This window comes from Eumetopias jubatus, unplaced genomic scaffold (assembly GCF_037043125.1).
Source record: "Eumetopias jubatus isolate StellerSeaLion01/CBP00866 unplaced genomic scaffold, mEumJub1_p1.0 scaffold_16, whole genome shotgun sequence".
Taxonomy (NCBI): Eukaryota; Metazoa; Chordata; class Mammalia; order Carnivora; family Otariidae; genus Eumetopias; species Eumetopias jubatus.
The window spans coordinates 14,538,037-14,560,969 of record NW_028274822.1 but is presented as its reverse complement, the minus strand read 5'-3'; the positions used below and the strand labels follow the sequence as shown (position 1 = coordinate 14,560,969).

General features: G+C 40.3%; 1 pseudogene; it reads right to left on the bottom strand.

The window, feature by feature from the left end:
• Nucleotides 1-11,230: 11,230 nt before the first annotated feature.
• On the bottom strand, nucleotides 11,231-11,782 carry LOC114208794 (eukaryotic translation elongation factor 1 epsilon-1 pseudogene; annotated as a pseudogene).
• Between the last annotated feature and the right edge of the window lie 11,151 nt (nucleotides 11,783-22,933).

Genomic DNA, 22,933 nt, shown 5'->3' with positions numbered 1-22,933 from the left:
TCAGAGAAAGACATGTATCATATGACCTCACTGATATGAGGAATTCTTAATCTCAGGAACAAACTGAGGGTTGCTGGAGTGGTCGGGGGTGGGAGGGATGGGGTGGCTGGGTGATAGACATTGGGGAGGGTATGTGCTACGGTGAGCGCTGTGAATTGTGCAAGACTGTTGAATCACAGATCTGTACTTCTGAAACAAATAACGCAACATATTTTAAGAAAAAAGAAAAAGAAGAAGATAGCAGGAGAGGAAGAATGAAGGGGAGTAAGTCAGAGGGGGAGACGAACCAGGAGAGATGATGGACTCTGAAAAACAAACTGAGGGTTCTAGAGGGGAGGGGGGAGGGGGATGGGTTAGCCTGGTGATGGGTATTAAACAGGGCACATTCTGCATGGAGCACTTGGTGTTATGAACAAACAATGAATCATGGAACACTACACCAAAACAAATGATGTAATATATGGTGATTAACATAACAATAAAAAATTTTTTTAAAAAAGAGAATTTGAACATTAAAATTGGGTCTATAGAATCTACCAAAATAATCAGTTGTGTTGACTTTTTGTTATCCCAGACCAAGAATGTTTTCATAAGGATTTTTGGCAGCACAAAAGTAATCTACATATTGTGAGAAGGAAAGAATCCAAACGATTTAATGGGGCTAGAAAGGGCTTTTCTGCTAGGAGACCTCCCACTGGAGGTGTGACCTGTGGCACTTACATATTATTGATGACCATTTTGTCTCTAGCCCAGAAGTTGTGGGAATAGAGAAAAGTTCAGAGGGAAATACCCAGAGCCAGAGACAGGGGCTTATTGTTCCTAGTGGGGAAGTTTCTATAGCAGTACTTCAGTTTGGTTTTTGTTTGCTGTACTGATTTTTTTCAAAAACATTTATTTATTTATTTGAAAGAGAGAGAGAGAGAGAGAGCGCGCGCATGAGCGGGGGGGAGGGGCAGAAGGAGAGGGAGAGGGAGTTTTAAACAGACTGCGCTGAGTGCAGAGCCCAATGTGGGGCTCAATCTGGCAACCCCAAAATCATGACCGACCTGAGCTGAAACCCAGAGTCACATGCTCAACAAATATGCCACCCAGGCACTCCCTGATGTATTGATTTTTAAATATATTTTTATAAGTCACATTTTGAAGGAATTTAGGAAAAAATTAAAAATAAAACAAAGCAAGTAACTTTTTTATAATCTCACTACCTAGATATAACAACTGATCAAATACAAGTTTCTTTATAGTCTTCTTCCTATGCGCTTTTAGAAGATTTAGAACACTTTTTAAAAATTCACAATTTTCCATCTTTATTGAGATATCATTGACATATGACATTGCAGGTTTAAGGTATGCAAGGGGATAATTGAATACACATGCATATTGTGAAATTATTACAATAAGTTAGCTAACACATTCATCACCTTGCATAGTTAGCTGTGTGTGTGTGTGTGTGTGTGTGTGTGTGTGTGTGTGTGTGTGTGTATGAGAAGAACTTCCCTAGAAGTGAATCATGGGCTGTGCTCATCTTCAACTCTACTAATTATTTCCAAATTGCTCTCAAAGGTCCTTGTAACAATTTACGTTCCTACCACAAACACAGGAGTGTTCCTATTGTTTCACACCTTCATCACAGTACTTGGTGTCATTAGACTTCTTAGATTTTGCCTTTCTGATATGTGTGATGTCACATGTTGCTTCCATTTTCATTTTCCTGGTAGCAGGTTGGGGAAAGCATCTTTTCTTTTTTAAAGATTTATTTCTTTATTTTAGAGAGCGAGAGAGTGCACACGTGAGCAGGAGGGGCACAGGGAGGAGAGGGAATCTAAAGCAGACTCCGTGCTGAGCACAGCCCGACGCAGGACTCCATCTCACGACCCTGAGATCATGACCTGAGCAGAAACCAAGAGTCAGACACTTAACTGACTGAGCCACCCAGGTGCCCCTACAGTGTTAGTTTTTGTTTGATAAACCAACCTTATGTAGTTTAAACCCTTGTGGAAGAAAACCTAGTTGGTTATGGTGTGTTACTTTCCGATTTGCTAATAATTGCATAATTATTAAATTTATGATGTTTGTATTTATATTTATGAGTGAAATTGGTCTGTAACTTTTCTTTCTCATTATATCTTTGTAAAATTTTGATATTAAGGTTACATTTTCCTCATAAAATACACTGGAGATTTTTCCCATTTTTTTCTCTAAAAGAGCTTAGATCATTTATTTTTTTCCTTAGTTGTTGGTAGAACTCTTAAGTAAGTCCAACTGAGCCTGGTAAGATTTTAAATTACTAATTTAATTTCTTTAATATTCAGACATATTCAAGTTTTCTGTATCATCTTGTCAGTTTGGGTAAGTTGTATATTTTTAGGAATTTGTCTACTTCATCTAGATTTTCAAACTTAACATATATATATAAAATTTCTCATAGTATTCTTTCGTCATTTAGATATTTATCATTTACTTATTAGATCTGTAATGATGACCCTTTTTTCATTCCTAAGATTGGTTATGTGTGTCGTTTCTCTTTTTTAATGGATTCACATTACCAGGGGATTTCAATACTGAGTCTTTTTAAAGAACCAACTCTTGGCTTTATTGATCCCCTTTATTTTTTTTTAAGATTTATTTATTTGAGAGGGAATAGGGGGAGGGGGAGAGGGAGAAAGAGTCTTAAGCAGACTCTGTGCTGAGCGTGGAGCCTGATGTGGGGCTTGATCTCACAACCTTGAGATCGTGACCTGAGCCAAACCAAGAGTCAGGATGCTTAACCAACCGCCCCACCCAGGCACCTCTTGATCTCCTTTATTGTACATTTGTTTTCTATTTCATTGATTTCTATTGTTATTACTTTTATTTTTATTAATTTCTATTTTATATTTTCTTTGGGTTTGTCATTCTTTTCCTAACTTCTTGAGGGACAGCTCTTCAATTTCAGCCTTCCTTTTTTTCTCACACATGATTTTAATGTTATAAATTTCTCTAAGTATTTAAATATTTAGCTACATGCTACAACTTCTGATGTGTCATAATTCATTATCATTCTGACTGAAATATTTCTTCCTTGACCTATGGGTTATTTAGAAGTGTGTTACTTAATTTCTAAACATATGGGGATTTATTAGTAATCTTCTCATTTCTAGCCCAATTCTGTTGTGGTTAGAAAGCATACTCTATATGATTCAATCATTTGACAGTTCTCGAACTCTGCTTTATGGTCAAATATACATTTGTTCTTACAAATGTTCCTTCAGGTTTCTCTTTTATTCTTGCTGAATACTTATTTTAATAGTTCTTTCACTGAGGGATTACAGGAGGGAAATTATCACAAAATTTTTGTTAGACAATTTCTTTATATAACCCTTAATCTTCTTTATTGAAGTACAGTTAACATACAATATTATATTAGTTTCAGGTGTACAACATAGTGATCCAACATTTATATACATTATGAAATGATCACTGTAAGTCTAGTTACCATCTGTTGCCATACAAAGTTATTACTACATTATTGACTCTATTCCCTCTCCTGTACTTCACATCCCCATGACTTATTTTATAACCGGAAGTGTGTACCTCTTAATCCTCTTCATCGATTTTGCCCATCCCCCTACTACACTTCCCCTCTGGCAACTGCCAGTTTGTTCTTGGTATTTATGAGTCTGTTCCTACTTTGTTTTGTTTGTTCATTTGTTTCTGTTTTTAAGTTCTACATTTAAGAGAAATTATACGGTATTTGTCTCTCTGACCGACTTATTTCACTTAGCATAATACCCTCTATGTTGTCACAAGAGGGACGATCTCATCCTTCTTTATGGCTGAATAGTATTACACACACACACACACATCTTCTTTATCCATTCATCTATCCATGGACACTTAAGTTGCTTCCATATCAGGTTATTGTAAATAATACAGCAATGAGCATAGAACTGCATATATCTTCTTGAACTAGTGTTTTTGTTTTCTTTAGATAAATTCCCAGAAGTGGAATTGCTGGATCATATGGTAGTTCTATTTTTAATTTTTTAATACTGATTTCTACAGTGGCTGTACCAGTTTGCATTCCCACCAACAGCGCACAAGGGTTCTCTTTACTCAACAGCCTTGCCAACACTTGTTATTTCTTGTCTTTTTAATAATAGCCATTCTGACTGGTATGAGGTGATATCTTATTGTGGTTTTGATTTGCATTTCCCTCATGTTTAGTGATGTTGAGCCACCTTTTCATATGCCTGCTGGGCATCCGTATGTCTTCTTTAGAAAAATGTCTATCCAGGTGCTCTGCCCATTTTTTTAATCAGACTGTGTGTGTGTTGAGTTGTGTGAGTTCTTTATATATTTTTGGACATTAACCCTTTATTGTATATATCATTTGCACGTATCTCTCCCATTCAGTAGGTTGTCTTTTCACTTTATTGATGGTTTCCTTCACTATGCGAACGCTTTTTAGTTTGATCAAGTCCCAATAGTTTATTTTTGCTTTTACTCAGACACAGATACAAAAAAAAATATTGTTAAAACCAATTATTTGACCCTCAATCTTGGAAGGTAACTTATCTGGCATAAAATTCCAGGTGGAAGTATTTTTTCTAACACTTTGCTTCTGTTCTATCTTGGCTAATGAGGAGTCAGCTGTTGGCCTGACAGTCACTTCTTTTAGGAACTCCATCTTTTCTCACTGAAAACTTTTAAGATTTATCCTTATTCTTTTTTTTTTTTTGAGATTTTATTTATTTATATATTAGAGAGAGAGAGAGAATGAGAGATAGAGAGCACAAGAGGGAAGAGGGTCAGAGGGAGAAGCAGACTCCCCGCTGAGCAGGGAGCCCGATGCGGGACTCGATCCCGGGACTCCAGGATCATGACCTGAGCCGAAGGCAGTCGCTTAACCAACTGAGCCACCCAGGCGCCCAAGATTTGTCCTTATTCTTGATCCTTTGGAGTTACAGTAGGTGAAGATACACCATTATCCTCTGGCTTGGTGCTTTAGAGCGCACTTTGGGTTTTTCTTACTTTCATTCAGAGTCCTAACAAGTATTTGCTCCTTGTCCCCCTAGAATAAAGGGTTCTGCAAACTTTTTCTGTGAAGGGCTAGATAGTTAATACTTTAGGCTTTGCTGGCCACATATGGTTTCTGTCACATTTTATTATTTCTGTAACAATTTTTTTTTTAAGTGTAAAAACCATTTTTAGCTCACAAGTAGCACAAAAAACTTGTCAACTCCCACTTAGGAATTCCAGTCATCACTTCCCACTCCACTAGTACACGTTCTCCTACTCTTCATCTCCTTCCCAGGCACCCCAGCTTCTCATTCAAGGGCTACACACACACACACACACGCACACAAATCTCCTGCTTAACAGGAGTTAGTTTAAATCACTTGAAATCCACGCTATCTGCAGAAATGTAATCCTGACCCCCAGAGTTGTGACTCTGAACACGTCCTGCAGGGAGACATGGCTTATTGCAAAGCTACCCAAATTTTCTTTGGACTTAGACCACAGTAAAACATACATTTGCATTGTTACCCAGCATACAAATGCACACTACACACATATCTGAAACAGGAGTTCCATGAAACAATACCTACCCTTATCTCATGCAATGTACTCTGACAATTTCTCTTCCATTCTATCCTATTCTTATTTTTAAAAGGCTGTCACCATTCACTAAGTTGCTTTTATGAACCACTAATTGGTTGAGGCTTCCAATTTGAAAAACGCTGGTCTATAATATTCTTTTTATTTTTTTAAAGATTCTATTTATTTACTAGAGAGAGAGAGAGAGAGAGAGAGAGCATGAGCAGGGGGGGGCAGAGGGAGAAGAAGGAGGGGAAGCAGACTCCCGCTGAGCATGGAGCCTGACATGGGGCCTTATCTCAGGACCCTGAGACCATGACCTGCACCGAAGTCAGAAGCTTAACCAACTGAGCCACCCAGGCGCCCCTATAATATTCTTTTTAGAACACTGGGAGTTAAAGATGAGTTTTGTGGGCTGGCCTGGGACTCTAATCATCATGTATAACATTGTTTCAATGCAATATGTATTCTTATTTCCTAACAACAGGGTTAGAATCCAATTTGGGGAACTCAATCCATCTGTAAGCAGGGGACTGCCAAGGTCTAATTCAGGAACATTTTTATATTAGGAGTTCATTTAGACCCAAACAAGGAAAAGCTGACAACCTTCCTAAAGTAATTCTAATACACTTGTCTGCTTGGGAATAGAGCTTATCAGGAGGTAGTCAACCTTAGCATTTCTGCAACTTCTTTTCCCTTTGAAAAATGACTTAATTTGAATTTCTGAAGACAGCACAGAAGTGATTCATTTTCCCCATAATGCATGGATTGGAAGTTATTTTAATGTGTTTGCTACAAAATATAATTCTGCAGCTGCCCAGAGGGTTTTTGAAATCTACCAGTTTCTGTTCCTACAGTTGCAGCTGTGTCTTAGGCAAGACCTTTCCCATCCTCACTTGTACTAATGGAAAGAAAGAGTCAGGTAGCCTGGCAGTATGGAGGTTTCTCAAAAGATTAAAAATAGGACTACTATACGATCCAGTAATTACACTCCTGGGTACTTACCCAAAGGAAATGAAAACACTAATTCGAAAAGATATTTGAACCCCTATGTTTATTGCAGCATTATTTACAGTAATGAAGATATGACAGTAACTCAAATGTCCATCAATAGATGAATGGATAAAGAAGATATGATACATATATACAATAGAATATTACTCAGCCATAAAAAAGTATGAAATCTTGCCATTTACAACAACATGGGTAAACCTAGAAGGTATAATGCTAAGTGAAATAAATTAGAGCAAGACAAATACCATATGAGTTCACTCATGTGGAATTTAAGAAACAAAACAAATGAACAAAGAGAAAAAGAGACAAAAACCTTTTTTTTTTTTTTTGGTTGTCAAATGATCCTTTACTGAAACATTTTCCTTTGTAGTTAACTAGCCGGGCATTCCAGCGCACCACTGTTGCTGTCATCTATGATGTCATGAGGGTGGTGGCCATCCACATTGCAGCCCACAGACTGGGCAGTCCCCAGGATTTCTTTAATGGCTCCAGAGAGTTCTCTGGCTAAAGATCGGTGTCGCATCTGTCGAGCAATATTGACAATCTCATCAAAAGCGGTATTTCCACTGTGCTTAATGTTTTTCTGCTTCTTTCTGTCTCTTGGTGGTTCCTTGAGGGCTTTGATAACCAGGGCAGAGGCAGAAGGTACCACTTCAGTCTGGGCCTGTCTGTTCTGAATGGTCAGTTTCACCGTAATCCTTAGACCCTTCCAATCACCGGTTGCCTTGGCGATGTCATCACCAACCTTTTTTGGAGACAGACCCAGCGGGCCGATCTTCCGGGCCAGGGCAGACGTGGCACCGACTTCACCACCGGGTCAGTCAGGTACACAACTTTGATCTCGTTGGGGTCGAACTTAGGCGGCATGGCGGAGGTGGCTGGTGTCAGATGAACCCGGATTCGAGTCCTGTGTCAGGCTCCCTGCTCCGCGGGGAGCCTGCTTCTCCCTCTGCCCCTCTCCCCCCCACCCATGATCTCCCTTTCTCTCTTAAATAAATAAAATCTTTAAAAAAGTCAGGCAGTTTGGGAAATATTTCCCCATGCACCCAAATTTCATCAAAGCTACATTTAGGAATTTTCAGAATATTGTTAGGAATGACAGAGCCTGGCTATATTTTTAGGGTTTTGCAAGTCTTTGTACTCTATTTTATATAAATATGAACAGCAGTCTAATCTAATGAACTCTAAACTGTGTGTGCATCATTAGGTACCCTCAGGCTTTTTTTAGAGATATGTAAATTAATCATTTTATACAATTATTTCAGAAAATATTGGGGTTTGGAAGTACATGGGTGTATCCTACGAATATTCATCACTTTTCAAATGTACTCTACCATCATTTACTCTTTTCTACACCTCAAAAATAAAAGCTAAATATCCCTTCATGATAGTAAACACAAGGCCATATGGATTCTGTCTAGCGTTACAACACTGAGAGATGCAAAACTACTTCTTGCCCACAAGCTGATGGATAATCCAGGAGGCTGTCAGCAAAAGCCAAGGTTTCTCCTCAAGGAGTCCATATGCTTCAATGTCCCAGACTATATTTATCCTAGGTCTTCTGATCTGAATCACCCTTCTGACAGAATAGTGGAGGGTCCCAAATGTCACACGAGTGGTACGAAGAAAAGGTTTCAAGCCTCCAAAATCCTCCTCTCATTCCACCATGACCCCTTTAGCCTTGCAGACTGTCAGAAGGTTCCATCAGCTGATATGGGGTAAGTATTTATTTTAGTGTCTGGCACACGATAAGCCATTCAACAAATGCTAGTTCTCCCCTTCCCTTTTGTGTTCTAGCTTCTCACTTTTAAATTATTTTATGTTTTTAAAGTTTTTATTTCTTTATTTGACAGAGAGAGAGAGCACAAGCAGGGGGAGCAGCAGGCAGAGGGAGAGGGAGAAGCAGCCTCCCCGCGGAGCAGGGAGCCCGATGCGGGGCTCGATCCCAGGACCCTGGGACCATGACCTGAGCCGAAGGCAGATGCTTAACCCACTGAGCCACCCAGGTGTCCCCTCCAGAGTCTCATTTTAAAATAAAATTTCAAAAACTCTATTTGTTGGGAGCTTCCAGTTCAAGATGAGTCACTGAACACTGGTATTTGCTTTCCCTCCCTTGTTCGGCTCCTTTCTGCCATGCTTCCCACTACACTTGAGATACCAACCAAATGGCAGTAAAGGAATAAATCCATAACAACAAAGAGAATAGGAGAGGGACCACCACAGGTCATTTCAGTAAAGGAAAGACCAGCTCTGACTGACTACAGTCTCACTAGCCTCCAGGATCAGAAAGGGAAGTAAACAAAGTTGGGCACAAAGGAAGGAAGCATCTAGGAACAGTCTCCTCTGATCGGCAAAAAAATCGTGACTTGGGACCCCCCAAAAAGGACAATAATCCTAATATAGAGTGTAAAAACAGATTATTCATTTTCAAACTTTAAGAATCCACTCAGGGAAGATTTTAATGTAAGTATAGAACAAAATGCAGTATTATCAACCTTGACTTGAGGATGTGTAGTACAATAGGAGTGGGGGCTCTGGAGCTAGTGTCTGGATTTCAATCCCAGCTCTGTCTTCTTGAAATGACTATGAAGTAAAGACTAGAGGGAGTGGGGTATGGGCCTAACTGAAGGAAAAGCATTCCGGGCAGTGGAAACAGCAAGGGCAAGGGAACTGAGGCAGAAGTAAACCTGGTATGTTTGAAGAACAGGCATGTCCCTCAGTGGGGGACAGTAAAAGTTAGCGGTCAGAGAGTGTGCAGTTGCAGCCATTAGAAAAAATGAAATAATATCAAAATTCAGTAAGGATGAATGAATAAACAGTGTTTCTAGTAAGTCAAGGAGTAGCATATTATTTAAGGATATTCAGGAGGCCACCAAAAGAACTAGAAATGAAAACTCTTTAAAGTTGGTTGACTCTACGAAATTGTACTGGGGACGGGAAACGAGGCAACAGTACACTTCATTATTAGATCTTCTGCACAACAACAACAACAAAAAACCCATGTGCGTATCATTTTACTTTTATAAAAGGGAAATGAAATTAAAAACTCTCCAAGTGGAAAAAAAGTATTTGTCTGCAATGAAAGTGATCATAACAGAATTTGCATGATTTATACGCCCCTGAAGTAACTCAACAGCAAATATGTCCCAGGTGGACTTTTTACCTTTGAGATTTTGCATCCTCCTCAAAAAACTTTTCCATGCTGCTGTGATTGTCTTGGAAAACAGATTATGAAAATTACTTCACACACTCCTGCTGGTACAGCCCCATGGCTGTCACATTTTCAGTCCTGAAACTCTTTAGACTCCCCGGTCTTCTAGAAGCTACAGATGCAAGCTGGAGTACAGCTGACCCAGACACCCAAGAAGAATATGATAAAGAGATGCAATTTAACAGCAGAATGAGAAGGAAGGTCTCTGGAAGTGTCCTGGGCTCACAGTACCCGTGTAGGACCAGAAGAAGGAAGCTACTGCATCTGCTTAACTGTGAGGCATTATCGTAAACCCAGCAGTCCTCATGAAATCACTCCCGCTTCTAGAGGCTGCTCATCATGTAGGTGTCCTGCCACACGTGCACAAGATACGCAAAAAGCAGATGAGTTAATATGCTAATAACCAGAAAACTGTTTTGCAGTTAACTAGGAGCCAAGCTAGATTTCCCCCTTTTAATTCCAACCTGAAGATCTAGTTTGCCTAATAAGCAAAGGAATGATACGTACAAAATTCAGAATTGTGGTTATAGATCAGATAGAAACCTTCTGTTTTTTTTTAAGTTTTATTTATTTAAGTAATCTCTACAACCAATGTGGGGCTCAAACATGACCCCAAGATCAAGAGTCACAGGCTCCTCTAACCGAGCCCCCAGGTGCCCCCAGATGGAGATCTTCTAGATGGAGAAGGGGGAAGAAGTTTGATGCAATGATATTGTCAATGTTCCACTTCTTAGGTTAGGTGTGAGTTCACTGTTCTTCTTATTATTATTTTAAAGATTTATTTATTTATTTTAGAGAGAGAGAATGAGAGAAAGAGCAGGAGGGGCAGAGGGAGAGGGAGAGAGAATCCCAAGCAGACTCTGTACTGAGTGTGGAGCCCGACTTGGGCTCAATCTCACAACCATGAGATCATAACCTGAGCGAAAACCAAGAGTCAGACACTCAACCGACTGAGCCACCCAGGCGCCTCTATGTTATTATGTACATGTAGAATACATACCTTCTTTTGTATGTGTCAGATATTAATAATATATTTTAAGGGAAAAAAATTATGTTGCCTGAGAGAGACATATTGCACTACCCTACAATGTCATTCCATTTCTTAATAACATTAAGTTACAGCTTCTTTTTTACCTACCTTTTAAGTTCTTCCACAGACATTCCAGTACTTCATGAAAGACTATGCTGTTTATAGTGGAAGTACAGGGATTTAGAATCAAACCAACTTGAGTTCAATACCTGTGCCCTCTAAAACTCTCAAGTCAAGTTTCAGCTGTTGATTTTTTTTTTTCAGACATAAGTTAATTCCATGAACTTCAGCAAATAAAGAAGGACTGTGTATAAATTTATGCTGGTTCTCTGGTCCAGAATACACTTTCCATTTAAAATATTTGTGATCACACTTCTGTATGTCATGGAGAGCTTCTAGTGGGAATTAGTATATCATCTGTTCTTGATGAAGAGAACAATGGACAGATGTTGCATAATCCCTGGATAATGCTAAATGTGACAAAACCAGCGAGACACACTAAGATATTTCTCCTTTTCTTGAACTGTCAGGTCAACAGGTCAATTCTAAAGCAATGAAGTCCATAGTACAATAGGATATCTGCTAAGGTAAAGTTAAATCCTGTAAGGCAGACTTTATCTTCAAGACAGGAGTTAAGATCCTTCAACAGAGTTGCAGATATTGTCTTTATTGGAGTGTCCATCTACTTGAGTTACCCTGTATTGCAACCACTGCTGAACGATGGCTTTTTCTTCTGCAGCGCTCCCAAGCAAATATTCTTTGTTGGCCTGCTTGACAAGATGAGCTGCTATAGGAGTCAGTCCTGTTAGACTTGGACCATTGTTTGTTTGAAGAACTGCAATCTGGCGCTCACCCTGAACGCTGTATTTGTTCCCTTTACTCAGCCCCAGGGACTTCTCAGGCAGCGTCAGCTCTGTGGCCGCCATCTTCTGGCAGGAGCTCTTGGCAGGGGCCTCAGCTGCTGATTTTTATTCTTACAGCTACTTCTCCTATTTCACCTGGTCATATGCATTGTCTCGATTGTGTCAACAATTACAGTTTTTCACAGAAAGACACCGTCATCCTATAACTGTAGTTTGGAGAGTGGTTATGGACTGTGGTCAGAACTGACCTCATGGAAACAATCATTTCTGACACAAGCAATGCCGCAGTACCACTCCCACAGGCTACTGCACCCACTCCCATGCTGAATCCTAGATCCCAGAATCTCAGCGTGGGCTGCCTGACCCCTGGACCTCTGCTTGCCCAGCTGGGAGAGGCCAACACAGAGGCATAGGCTGGCCGACATTCAAAGACACGACTTGAAAGTGTAGAAGATCATCAGTGTAAGAAGTCTGGTTAAGCCTATATAATAACTTGTGCTAAGAGGTGTATCATGGAATAAAATACTCATTCAAACTCAGGTAGCTACAGTCCTTGGGGACTGACTCCAAAGATGGACATCAACAATTCCTTCCATCCCTGTGTATGTCTGTCACTCCTCCATCAACAAGTGGAGTCTGTTTCCTCCTCCTGAATCTGAGCGGGCTCTGCAATTTGCCTTAACTAAGAGAACATGGCAGAAAGAAGCTAGTGATAGCTCTGGGCCTAATCCAGAAGCTGTCTGGTAGCTTCCACTTTCACTCTTTGGCAACATGGAGCCTCCACATAAAGAGGCCCAGCTACTCTGGGGGAGAGACCACATGGAGGGAGAGACCAAGAGAGATGGGAGGGGGGTGGGGGTGGGTCAGTCCCCAGCCATTCCAGCCATCCCAGCTAAGGCAAGTAAACCTGCCTTTGTTTCCTAGGGCTGCTGTAACTGGGTGGCTTAAAAAAATAGAAAATTTATTCACTCACACTTTTGGAGGCTACAAGTCCAAAATCAAGGTGTGTCAGCAGGGCTGTTTCCTTCAGGAGGTTCTGAGGGAGAAATGTGTTCTTTGCTTCTTCCAGCTTCTGATGGTGGCCAACAATCCTCAGGGTTCCTTGGCTTACAGTGACATCACTCTAATTTAACCTGTCTCTTGTTACGTGGCATTCTTCCTCTTCTCTTCTTAGAAGGACAATGGTCATATTGAATTAGGGCACATTCTACTCCGGCATGGTCTCATCTTATCTAATTACATCTGCAAAGACCCTTTTCCAAATAACACCACATTCTGAGGTTCTGGGTAAACATGAAATTTTGGGAGATACTTTTCAACTTAGTACAAAAACCATCTTGAACACCCCTGCCCCATTCAAGCCTCCAGGCCACCACAGCTGCCTGAGAGACTCTGAGAGAGATGACTAGAACCACCACCCCAATGACTTCTTTTGCCTGCCCAAATTGCAAAATCATAAGCAAATAAACGACTGTTGTTTGTAATGTAAATTTGGGGATGGTTTGTAATGGAGATAACCAAACTGGTCCTTTTGGAACACTAGAGAGGTGATTTGACCAATCATTGACACGATTACTAATAAAATGCTGTTAACATCTGAATAGAATTACTAGTAAAAGGATGAGAACACTGGGGTTTTTGCAAAAAGCTATTGTAACTTTCATGAGATGTCTTAAGTAGGATTTCATGCCATGGTTTTTCTTCACCCAGGGGTTTCTCAGAGGTGATTTCCTGTTTAAAATGAGAAGGGAAAAAAATGGGGTGAGGGTGTTCTATGCCTCAAAGTGACTGTAAAATGCTGAGTAACATGGAAGGAATGTGACACTCTCTGAACCAGAGAAGAGAGTTTTGTTTCTTGTGAAGGACAGTGGATTTTACTTGATTTGACGGCCCCCAGAAAGTAAAAGGAAGGGAATCAATTGTGTTATAGCCGATGTCCTAGTCAGTAAAGATCAGAAGGTGAACAGATGTAAGGTGTGAAAAAAAAATGAAATCTAACTCTGACCAGGTGTTAAGTAATTCATCCCTCAACCCACTCTCACAGATGAGCCGTTCAAGTCTCCAATCTTCTGAAAGCCTGGGATCAAACCGGAGGAAGGAAGTGATATGCTATCAGTTTTCCATAACATCCTCCCAAAACTATGCAGGATGAAAAACAGCAAATGTTAGTCTCTTGTGACCCTAGAAGCAGCAAGGCCTGAAATAAAACTGTTGAATAAGAAAATATAATTAATATCAGAGGAAAAATTCTCCAAAAAGGGGATGGATCATGACTATTACTACCTACTGAGAAAAATAGTTAGAAATCTTCATATAAAGACAAGGACATAGTAGACTCAAATTTCAGTCAAAAGGTAGGGGTCTTTTCTACTTACTGACCATGACCATTAATTAGGTAGGTTCCCTGTACTACGTGCCATTTTAGATTCCTCATATGGAAAAGGGGGATAATAATACCCCACTTTCCTCAAAAGGTCATATGGAAAACATGAAATTGTAAAGGTGAAAGCACTTTAAACACTCCAAAAATACACAACAAAGATAAGGCTTAACTATTACTTTCCAGCATATATTTAAGCACATTCATGGAAAAAATTTTCTGCAGTACCCATTTCAGATATGGCTGTTTAAAAGGAATTGCTAAAGAAACTTGTGGAATTGGGGGGGTGATGGCAGCCATGGTCTCATCAACAGGATATACTATCAACATTATTTCCCACTTTTTATTTTCAGCCCTGTTCAGGAGTTCCAGGACTTTCTTCTGCAAGACCCTCTACCCCTACTCTCATGTATTTACAACAACGACAATTTATTTGCAATAGATGAGCTTCCAGTTAAAGTCCTCCAGGAAAACCACCCTCCTGGAATCTCCACACCAGATTCAGCTGTCACCTCCTATTTACCGTCAAGCTAAACGCAGATCATTGCCAAGACAAAGCTGGTGTCTGGAGCATATGTTTTCTCCTTAGGGTTTTGATCACCAGCCAGTTTGGCATCTTAGAACATGATGAGAAGAGAGAAGACTGAATTTATTGTTCTACACCACCATGCAGTCTTTTTGATGTAGGAAAGATGTTGTGGTTCAGAGCCAACGGCCAAGAAACAATTCTTGAGATGTCTCTGGTGCAAAAAGGTGGTTTTACTGAAGCACAGGAATGGGACTCTTGGGCATAAAGAGCCTCACTGGGGTCATGAGGAGTGGCCCATTATATACTTGCAAGTTGGGAGGGAGTTAGGGATAGCGGAAGTCTCTAAGGAATTTTGGAAACAAGATTTCCACAACCTTGAGAGGCTAGCTATTGTTAGAAAAAAGTCATTTATTACTGTCTAACAAAAACTTAGTCATGAGACCCTTCAGATGTATATCGGGGGTCATATGCTTGGGGGATAATTGCCAACATATATCTTGGGGAGTAGAGATAAAAGAGGTTTCCAAAGGAATTTTTATGTTGAAGTAGATTTACAGGATCCTTGGGGGTCAGGTTAAGATTGCCTTTTGCCCTTAGCAAAGTATTAACATTGAGGCAGCGGAGTTCCGAGAGCACTGTCACTCTGCCTGTTTCAAGGCCTTGTCAGTGGGCTGTGGGAGGTAAAGAAATTTAATTTTTTTCTTGCCTTTGCTTCCACATCATTTTGGATTTCTAAGCAAGATCTAAAAGAAACTAAGTGTTAAGTCTTGCTAACTGTGCACCAGACAACTTACAAAAATTATGTCATTCTTTTTTATTTATTTATTTATTTAACAGAGAGAGACACAGCGAAAGAGGGAACACAGCAGGGGGAGTGGGAGAGGGAGAAGCAGGCTTCCTGCGGAGCAGGGAGCCCAATGCAGGGCTCGATCCCAGGACCCTGGGATCATGACCTGAGCCGAAGGCAGATGGTTAACGACTGAGCCACGCAGGCGCCCCAAATTATGTCATTTCTACAAATATCTGCTAATATTGATAATACCATTTTCTCCATTTATAAAAAAGAAAATTGAAGGTCAAAGACCTTCAATAACTTACCTAAAGCCACAGAACTAGAATGCAGTAGAGTCAGAACATGCACCTAGGTGGTCTAACTCCAGAATTTAAGCTCTTACTATTACACAATACTTTGCTTAGAATCCTCACAACAGAAATACAGAATTGATGGTGCAGCTTATGCATTCCTCCTCCACCTGTCTTACTGGCAGCTACTGCACTATAGGTGAGCAGACAAGCTCTGGCATGTCTATGTTCTTTTGGTGGGAATTTAGTCATCTAGGTTTTACTTCTTGTGGTTATCATATCTAAGTTTTTTTTCTTCTTTTTCTTCTTCTTCTTTCTTTTCTTTTTTGGTAACCAAATTCATTCTATTTGTTCTTTTATACTCAAGCTAATGATTTTTTCCGTGATAGTTACAATAAAAGTCTAAGTCCTAAGTATGACATTCAAGACTCTCCATGAGCTGGTCCTCTCATAATTCCTGTTTCATCTTCTCTAATCTTTCCTCTTTTACTCAAAGCACCAGGCAAACCATATTAAGGATCACAGTGTGTGGGGGCCCTGTCTACGTATATTCTTATGATGCATTTTTCATGTAGAGTGGTGTTCCCATCTGGGATGAATTCTTGTGAATATTTCAAAAATCCTAGTACAGATGAACATTACCTGGAATAATAACTTCGGAGACTAAAATATTAAATTTCTTGGCTTCTGGCCAAAAATGCTTAGTATGAGAGTACTGATTTTCTCATCTGATTAGAAATTCTGATTAACAGGGTCCTGGGTGGCTCAGTCAGTTAAGCATCTGACTCTTGATTTCAACTCAGGTCATGATCTCAGGGTCCTGACATCGAGCTCCGCATTGGGCTCTGTGCACAGTGGGGAGTCTGCTCCATATTCTCTCTTTCCCTCTGCCCCTCCCCCCTGCATTCTTTTTCTCTCTCTTCTGTCTCTCTCTCTAAAAATAAATAAGTAAATCTTAAAAAAAGAGAGAGATTCTGATTACCAGTAATGTATGGCTTTTGCTAACAAATTGAGAAGTAAAGTATCTCTTGGTAAATGCACATTTATTTACTATGACAAAATCATTTTGAAAACAAAACTGGACAGGGGGAGAGATAGGCAATAAAAGTACGCGTTGGTGATAGAAAGTTTAGGAACCAATTGACCTATGGTGGTCTTTATTCTAGCACTTTTTCTTATTGAAATCCATCTCATATGCTTCTTCCTCCATGAAGTCTCCCTCTATGTTATCTAGGAGAAGTAACTCCTCCTTGCTTTTTGATCCTATGACACAGAGTATATGCTGTTCTCATAGAAACTTATTTCCATATTTTCTTGGCTGTAAGAGGATATCAAGTATAATGTGCATCGTTACCCTACATACCACAAAGAATGAAAAAAACACTATTAACTGAACTGTGACACACCATCTCGATTTCAACATGTGAAAAAGTACCCCCAAAAAAGTGTGTTACAGAATTAATGAGATACGGTATCATGAGTAATTTGCATTTCATTTCCTTTACTAGATCATTAAGAGGGAGCTGCTATGTCTTGTTTGTTTCTATTTGTCCAGGACCCTACACTTGCCTTACATGAGGTATATATTCAATGTGTGTAGTATTGAATTGTTAGCTTAGAATTATCCTAAAGGACTCTGAAAGCTGGGTGACACACTAAGGCCCTTCATGAAATTTCACGCCCTGTTCCTGCCTTTTGCATATGCTTGTAGATCAGTCTATTTATAAATTAGACAATAAACAAGAAAGCATGTGATCCTAACAGAATTCCTCATCTACATATCAGTGAGAAGTAAACATTTTCACTAAAACATTATTTGTTAGATTTCTATTGAACCTTTTATTCAGATAAAACCTGGGGTGCTATATAGAGAATTTCATATTTGCAACTCTTGAACAATTTACTTTTGAAAATTGGGCCAAGAAAGGAAAAACATAGAGAAGCACAGGGAAAGAAGGAAAAATCCATTCAAAACTGAAATCTCTGTATTTTCCCCTAGAAGGTACCATAGTCTTAGTGAACCAATGGATGTTTAATTAGCTGGATAGGTGGAAGGCTGATGGATAATATGTCAGTCAATTATTACTACAATAATCCTACATTAGAAACTACATCAAAACCTCAGTGCTACATAATAATACAAATTTATTTCATTCACATGGCTTGGTTGGGTGTTCTGCTGCCCTGGGATGGACTTACCCACATATCTGCAGGTCAACTGGGAGCCAGCGGGTCTAGGCTTGGCATAGCTGGGACAGCTAGACTGGAGTGGCTCTGCTCCACGTGCCCCTCATCTTCTTCGTGGGACCAGGCACATGTTCTTCTCATGGCAATTGGCAGAGCACACAAACACAGGCAGAAACATATTAGGCTTCTTTAGACCTAGGCTCAGAACTGCACACTGTCACTTTGACCATACTCTATGGGCCAAAGCAAGTAACATATCCAAACTCAAGTCAAGAGGCAGGGAAATATACCCCCCCCTCTTTAGAAAGGGGCTTGCAAAATCACATGTCCAAGGGCTTAGTTACAGGAAGTGGTGAAGAATTGGGGTCAATGATGCAAATAATGGCATCCTACAAATAAATACTGAGTTTACAAAGAATAATCACAAATATTTTCACATTTAATTTTACAACCAGACCAAAAGGGCAAAGCAGATATGATTATTCCTACTTTACTAAAGAAAAAATGGAAACTTGGAGAATTTAAGTAACTTATCTATGATATATACTATTAAATGATATGGAATTAAATCAGAATTATCAAGTAAATTAAATAGATATATACTTTCAAGTGGTTCAGATAGAATTTAAACCATGCTACAATGGTTCTTTGTGGATTAGCACACACAGTTCCACTGTAGGCACAGGGTTGGCATGTTTCAGTAAAGGGCTAGTTCAATTTAGAAGAATAACAATACTGGGCTTCATCTTCAGGAATAATCAACCACACCCAAAGTTTCTAGTAAGTATGCTCTGGCTGGTTTCCACATTACATTTATAAACAAGAATTGGGGCTTGTTTTCACATAAATACATTAATTTGTGCAGAGATTGGGCTAAGAGTACAAAGAATGATGAAAATCCAAATTGGGAGAAGCACTGAAATGCAAACAGCATCACACACTGATAAACTGCTTATGGATTTTCTGTCTTCAACTGATTGGAGAAAAAAAACAAACTAGTTTGAGGTGACGAACTGTAACATGTTGGAAGTAATTGGTTTAGTAAGGAAAAGGGTGTTAATTTAGAAATATCAATATTACTACCCTCCTGGTGGATTATATATAGACAGAACAAAATCAGAACTGCCTAATGATCTGATAGTTTATTGTTTCATTTACCACCATGTATGTCCCAGACTTGGCACTCAGAATAAATGGGCTTTTGCATTTCTTCCAGAAACACAGGTGCCTTGCCATCTACTCACTGCCATTTATATACAGAGAGAGAAAGCATGAGAGTCAAGGTCACCTCATGAAATAGGGATCGGGAGTAGAAAATAAAAGGCAAATTGAAGTTTTCAGTAACTTTCCAAATAATCTTACCAATAATACTTAGTCAACCTAACCTTCAGAAGAAAGCTTCCCTGAGTTCCCTACTTATTCCCCCCAGGCTAGGACCCCTGTCATTTGAGCTCAGAGCATCCTACATTGTTCTTTTGTTGCATTATGTAAATTGCAATGATTTATTCATGGGACTCTCTTTATCATGCATGTTGCATCCTAGACCGTAAGCCTTATGAGGGGTGATCAGTAAGTTTCTGGTTCATCTTTTTTTACCCTAGGACCCAAAAAAGTATGTGCCACGGAGTAATCACTCATAATATTTGTTAAATGAAAGGCTGATTCAACATAACCAGTTTTTACCACTTCTACCTTCCTACAGCGTGTTCTCTGTGACCCAAAATGGAGGGGTATAAGAGGGAGCTTGGGGGGATATGATCTTGATTAACTGCCCCATCCCCCTTTCCAATGCCTTCTCCCTGAGAGATCAAAATCCTTAACATAGCCCACAAGGCACTGGGTAGTCATGCCCCTCCCTTTTCTGTTTTTTGACTTCTCACTGTTAAGCTCCAGATGCATTTCCCTTCATTGTACTTCTTTCAGCTCCTTTAATACATTGCAACCCCACCTGCCCCAGGACAATTGCACATACCACCTTTTCTGCCCTGAATTCTGTGCACACCCTTGTCCCCTCGTAAATAACCTCTCAGCCACGAGTCCATAATCACCACTGGTAAGCCTTTCCTGACTCCCCAGACCAGCTCAGGCTTCCCATCAGAGTCTCATAGGATCCATACTGTCGCCCTCCTTGATAGCACAAACCACGCCAACCACAGTTGTTATTTTTCATTTGTTTCTGTGACCATTTGATTACTGGCTATGTTCCCCCTGGACTGTAAGCTTCATGAAGGCAGGGACTGTGATTATTTTTGCTTACCATGTAATACCCAGGATTTTTGCTCCACGTCGAATGTCCAGGGCTTAGCCCTGTACCTGGCTTTTGGTCAGAACCCAGTTATTTGCTGACTGAGACAATCAATAAAAGAAACAAACACACACACACACACACACACACACACACACACACACACACACACACCTTTTACATGTCTTTTCTCTCTTCCTTAGGGATGAGCACCTATAGGCAATAGATGTGGTTCTAAAAATAACTTCTGTTGGTATACCAATAAATCTGAATTCAAGTGACCTTGGTTTTAGCCAAGGATCAAGTCCTCACCAGTTAACCATAGCCTCTCTGCTAATACAGGGCAAGAATTTTAACTCACTACAGGCCACCTATTTGCAATCTTTCGATTTATAAAAAGGCACAGAAATATCTATCTCCTTAGAGAGAGACTTCTTTCAAGGTATCACTTCTTACTATCAAACCAATCATTAATGGGCTTTCTCTTTAGAATTCACTTACCAGGGTTTATCACTTGTCTTTTACAACTCCTTCTACGCCCACCCTGCCACATATGGTCACAGCTTGTTTGCAAAGACTGCTGATCATGCTTTCAAACAAAACTGTTCCCATATGCTGTGATTCATCCCCCCTTCCTGCCTTTGCTTCATTTGTTTTAGAATTGGAGTTTAATTTTGAAAGGGTTGCTGTGACAGGAAATGACTGGGGGAGGAAGAATTAGAAGAGGCGGATGGATGAGAGGAATGGTGCTTATTAAACCCACAGCCAGGATCAAAGACCGTTGGATTGGGAAGTCCCCTTAAAGGAATACCAAATTCCCACTCGAGTCCTTCCTTCCAGTTTAAAGTAGGGGAGTGGGGGAAACACAGAAATGGAGAGGAGGCCTTGATTTCCGGGACACACAACAGTCCCATTATTTACATTACAACTGAATCCAACATATGATTCAGTCCCTGACCAGAGTGACATTTGGGAAGGTGGAAGCATTACTATCTCCAGAGAATATGAATAAAACCAAGGAATGTGTTGGGTGATTGCTGATTATAACTCAGTGCAAGACCTTTTAGTGGAGTAAAATGTTTGTAATATAAAACTAACTTAGCGGGGTGCCTGGGTGGCTTAGTCAGTTAAGCATCTGCCTTCAGCTCCAGTCATGATCCCAGGGTCCTGGGATTGAGCCCGGGGTTGGGCTCCCTGCTCAGCAGGGCATCTGCCTCTCCCTCTCCCCTCCTCCTCATGCTCTCTCTCTCTCTCTCTCTCTCAAATAATAAAAATTTAAAAAAACTAAGCATTCTTGGATAATTTATTCCTTCAACAAATACTATTCAGCATCCATTTTGTGCCATAGACCTTTGTAGGTATTGGGGATACAACCGTGGGAAAAAAAACCCTGGTAGATACCCCTACCCTCACAGAGCTTACATTCTAATGGGTCAGGGTGGAGAATTAAACAACTCAGCAAGAAGACATATGTCAGAATTTAATATGGCTGTGGAGGAAGTAAGAAGGGAAGAGCATTAGGACGTGTGAGTGAGTGAGGTTGGATGCCTGGTGTTTTTAAAAGAGTAGTCAGAGAAGGACTCATCTATCAAGAGAAGAAGTAAGCCCATGGGAGGTGGGAGATGCAATGCAGGCAGATGGAAGAGCAAGTGCAAAAGTCCTGAGGCAGTGACACACCTGGTATGCTCAAGGAACATCAAGGAAGCTAATATTACTATGATGGAATGTAGGAGATAAAGTCAGACAGGTAAAAAGGGGCCAAGTTAGAGCTCTGTAAGCTAATTATGAGAACTGCATATTGTACTCTGTATGAGAAGGAAACAACTGAAGGGTTTTGAAAAATGAGTGACCTGATCTGAATTACATTTTTAACATCTTTTTTTTAAGATTTTATTTTATTTATTTTAGAGAGAGTGAGCAGGGGAAGGGCAGAGAGAGAGGGAAAGAAAGAATCTCAAGCAGATTCTGCTGAGCACAGAGCCCTTCACAGGGCTCGATCCTACAACCCTGACATCATGACCTGAGCTGAAACCAAGAGTCGGATGCTCAACCAACTGAGCCACCCAGGCACCTCCTGAATTATATTTTTAAAGGTATACTCTAGCTGCTGTGCTGAGACCAGACCATAGGGAGGGGGGCCATGACAGAAGCAAAGAGGTCAGTTAGACAGAAGGCTGCTGGAATAATCCAGCAAGAGATGGTGGCGCTCTGCAACACGGTTGCCAGAGTGGAAATGGTAAAAAAAATTGTATTGGTTTTGGTGGTTGCTATAACAAATGATCACAGACTTGGTGCTTAAGCCAACAGAAATTTATTCTCTCTCGGTTCTGGAGTCCAGAAGTCCAAAAGCAGTATCACTGGACCCAAATCTATGTGTTAGTAAGGCTGTGCATTCTCTAGACTCCACTTCTTGCCTCTGGGAGCTTCTAGCATTCCTTGACTTGTGGCCACATAATTCCAATCTTCAAGGCTGGCATCTTCCAATCTCTCTTTGACCTATCTTCACATCCCCTTCTCCCCGGGGGGGGACCCCAAATTTCCCTCTGCCTCCTCCTTAAGGATACATGTGATTATATTTAGGTCTCACCTGGATAATCCAGATAATCTCCCTATCTCAAGATCCTTAACCAATACCCACCCCACCCCACACCTGCCTCTTTTAAAGCCGTTTCAGGTAATATTCACAGGTTCTAGGGATTACGGAATGAATCTCTTGGGGAGCGGGGGCAATTTTCCAGCCCACAATAGAAGGAGTAGGTCATGGATATTTCTTGAAGGAACCGCCAACAGGATTTTCTGATCAATTACTTG